Source organism: Acyrthosiphon pisum, chromosome A1 (genome assembly GCF_005508785.2).
Source record: "Acyrthosiphon pisum isolate AL4f chromosome A1, pea_aphid_22Mar2018_4r6ur, whole genome shotgun sequence".
NCBI classification, from domain to species: Eukaryota; Metazoa; Arthropoda; class Insecta; order Hemiptera; family Aphididae; genus Acyrthosiphon; species Acyrthosiphon pisum.
The window spans coordinates 53,036,018-53,040,553 of record NC_042494.1 but is presented as its reverse complement, the minus strand read 5'-3'; the positions used below and the strand labels follow the sequence as shown (position 1 = coordinate 53,040,553).

The 4,536-nt window shown below is 27.0% G+C and overlaps 1 protein-coding gene across 1 annotated transcript in view; it reads right to left on the bottom strand.

Annotated features, from left to right (window-relative positions):
* Positions 1-4,536, bottom strand: part of LOC100166709 (lachesin-like) — a 173,856-nt gene that overhangs the window by 28,372 nt on the left and 140,948 nt on the right. The window lies entirely within an intron of this gene.

Below are 4,536 nucleotides of genomic sequence, written 5' to 3'. Positions count from 1 at the left end.
TTGAGATAATCCAGGAGATAAATATGATCTTTTAATTTACTGGGGCATGAGATGTTTAGTCCAATATTGTTACCAAAATTATATCGTCTGTAGAAGTCATTTAAAGGCTTCCGATAATAGATTTTTGTATAGAGTTTGGTTGATAATTTTATTTTGTTTTTATCGATACGTTTTTTACACATCATTCGAGCAAATAAAGAATTTGTTAGGTAAGGTACAGCAAATGATAATTATTAGTAATTATAGACCATTATATGTAGTTTGTTAATTTAAACTTTGAATAAGTAATAAGTTACTATATGATTTTGATTTGTTGGAGGGCAATGGCGAATGACCAACCCCGCGTGAAAACACAAGATTTGTTAAAAAAACACAATATTTGTTAAATTGTATTGACACTTTGAACGAAAAATGAGTTTTAGTATTAATTTAAAAAAAATAACGTAGAGCGACAGTAAATGTCAAATTCGGAACAACGACTATATTTAATTTATTTAAATTATATTTTTTCATTTTTTTTGTACTCCAATAGCAGAAAACAGAGTATTCTCTTATAAACAATATCGGGAGCGATAATAATATAGCCTTGATATTTATGAAAACACCTGCAATGATAAGTTTGCAGGAATGTTGCGATACTTACATATCACCCCACCTACCTATTCATTTCCAGAGTCTTAAGTTGTCGAATAAATTCAACATTTCATTTTCTCTTAACCCTAAATATTTCAAAAAATATTGCATACTTACTGTTCCACATATAAAATACAAAAGTATGCTACAGAAAAAATAGGAGTCGTATTAAGTTTATTACTCATAATACCTATTATACAGCAATTATAATTAATTGCTTCTTAAATACAATGTTAACGGACTTCTGTAGATTGTTCAAAAATTTTCAAAGACTATAGGTTTAATAACATTGATTTGTTCTCGTCATCATTTCATTGTTACTTTTCTCGCATACTTCACGAAAACTTATGTTTTGCATTAAATACTTACGTATTATCATGATTATCATAAATATTAGAATTTTAACACGCGAGAAGACCTTTTCCAAATATACATTTTACACAATATATTATACTACCTGTGTATTATACAGAGTTCTGCGCGTAAAAAAAAATACGATTACATTCGAGTTGTACAGTCTACTGAATAACAATACACGCGTAATACACTAAATATAATAATATAGGTAATGCCATTTTAATCTATAGGTATAATATGGACGTGAGGCATAGGTTCAACTTTTAGATATCACATATAACGTAATTTATGCAATAAACGTTTTAACTTAATACCTACCATTTCTGGGCTGAGTGCCGTTTTTCTAATCTCCATGTGCATCATAGATATTGCGGTGTTATTCGTTTAAACATAAAGCGCTTCAACGATATAAACTCCCTTATTTTTATAATATTATAAGTGTTCATCAAATTGTTTGGCGTGAACGCAGGTATATTATGCATTGAAGCAACGGTTAAAATGTATTTAATATAATATGTATAATTTATTACAACTAAATTTTAAATACAATGTATAAACATCTCCTAATTTTCAACATATTGCAATGAATATTGTGACAAGTAAGAATAGAAAGAGTCATAATATTTAGTAATAAAATATTCAATGTTTTACCCTAAATGTTGTTTTTTTAAAGGAGAATTGTATTATTAATTTGTTTATTGTGTGAAAAAATCAGAAATTATAAAATGTTGAACATATATTAATTTTTTAAGAATCACAAGTTAAATTATTATGCCAAATAAAGACAGTAATACCAAAATTGAACCTTATATTTAAAATTTCTGAAGTTTAAACCTATACGACATACGGAATTATAATACATAAAAAAAAACATGTGATTGAATTTTATATGTATGCCAAATGCTAAATGTAATTTATATTAAAAACAATTTTAAAATATATTATATTCATTAAATTGAGAATTGTTTAAAGTGGTATATTTTAAAATGTTCATAGGTTATTAATTTGTTGGGGAATCTGCAAAACGTTAGGTAAGAGAAAGTGCTGTTTTAGGAAATATATAAAATGTATAAAATATTAAATGATTTAATTATCGCTTTATTATACCTATAGCTTATAAATTATATTTAAATTAAATTTTTTTTTTTGATATTAATTTATTAACATACTAAATTGAATTATACATATAAATATTATGAAGCTATAAGTTACCAATATGTTGAAGAGATAAAGGTACGAAAATCCTATTCGTAAAACTGCCAATCCAATGTAGTCTCGTTGTAAAACTTTAGAATCCAATTCACGACCATTCTAGAATGTCTATTTTCTTTATGTGCAAAAGACACATATAAAGGGACAAATGTATTTTTATTTTCTAAAACATGTCTAGAATAATGTTTGTCCTTTCGTTTTTCATAAACATTTCTTAGAATTGTCATAAGACTTGGCCCGTAGATTTATTATGGTCCGTAATTGACTAGGGTGCACGACAACAGCGTATTAGACTATATTGTTTTTAATGTTGTTAATGTGAACTAAAAACATGTTATCCGTTATTTTTATTAGTATAAGTGCATGTGATTGTAAGCAAATTGTCAATTACTAAGTTTGTATGCTGTCATGTTAATCATTATAACTCCAGTCACTGTTTCAAATAAACAATTTATTCATTACTTTTATTTTGTGTTTTTTATTTTATTTTTGTTATTATATCTTATCTATTATAAAAGTTTTTTATCCATAAAAATTTTATTAAATTTCAAATAAATGTGATTAAACATACAGTTTATTTATCATTCTTATTGTTTTGATTTATTTTGTTAACATAATGCAACCTTTAAAACAGTTAGTTAGTTGAAATAACAAATGCACTATAATATTTATATTACGTATGATGACTTTAATAATAACTATAATTAGATATTTTTGATAATATAATATAATATTTTTATTTTTTTTACGTACAAGGCCTCGACTACAAAAGTCATTGGCCGCGGTAAGTGTATTATATGAAACTAATATAAAAGTGTATGTATATAGGTAAGAAGGTAAATACATGAAAGGTACAGTGGAAGACTTAAAAAACTAGATAAAATGTACATGTTGTTTTTTGCCTATTTTATATTTATAGATATACCCACCTAATATTAATTCGACCAGAGAGTAGTAGGTATTTAAATTATAAGTATACTTTTTTAAGCCTCACATACAATTTATTATACTAAATAAAAGTATCAATGCCTAACTAATATTATTAGTAAAGTGCAACATTATTATCTTTTAGAGCTCTTTTATTCTTTTGAGTTCCCCCCTTTTTTTTTTATCCCTCTGTATCTTTCTACCTTATTATGCAACTTTTCACATATCTTTCGTTCCCCATAAATCTTCGTGTTATTAAACTCATACGCCTTCACATGTATTCTATCCAAACACACAAATCCCATATACTTTCCACTTATTTCGTTTCTGCTTTCAATTTTGTTTACAATACCTGTGAATATAATATAGGTCCCGTTTCAATCAAAGTCAAGATACAATTTAATGTTGAGTAATGTTTTTTTTTGCTTCAAAACGTAAAAACCAAATGCCCGTACCAATTTAACACTATTTTTTCCCACGACTTGAAGTTGTTTTCCGAAGTCCAACGGGATTTACCCAGGTAACCATTTTCTTTTTTTTTTGTATACACAAATGGGTTTAAAACTAAAATGCTTTAGGGTCATTTGGTAAATGATGCAATATTGTTATACCCATTTGATTAATAAACCAACATAAACATTAGAATAAACTGTTTACCCGTAGGCGAATTGAATTTTTATTCGCCTCACTATGTTAAATCATTTTGTTCTTATCTTGGCTAATCATAAAGATTTTTTGTAATACTTAGTTTATAATATTAACACACCAAAACCACCCACTTACGATTTCATACAATTAGGCCAATAGCACTGACCAAGTACCTATATACCTACCCAATAAAAAAAAAAAAAAAACGCCCCTTAAAAGTTAAACCACAGTCACTATACACTCACTACGTCGCTAATTATACTATTATACTACTATAGGCACAACATTCTGTTGTTAAATTTTTCGTTACTACCGTTGTGAAGTTTAATCATTTTAATCAGTTTAATAATATGTTCATACACAGTACACACTATCAATCCGCTTAATGTAATTATATATTATGTGTACATTTGCCATACCATACGAAATACAATAATAGTATATTACTATACATAATAATATACAGATTTTTCCCCACCACCGAGTCATGCTTATCAGACGGTACGAACAAAATATGACCAATAGTAGTATAACCAATTTTTATTTATACACTATCTAATATAGTAACCGCAATATCGGTATAATAGTTCATCTATTTCCTTTCCGTCGTTGAAAGCCGTTAACTTTCGACTTAATCTGGTTTACCGTTATTTAGCTGACATGGAAACTTTAACACATCGAGAAACTATTTTCTAGCTTATCTATTGTATTGGCTAATTGTTTCTTGTTGGATCCATTTATGCACAGCGTAATTCATTA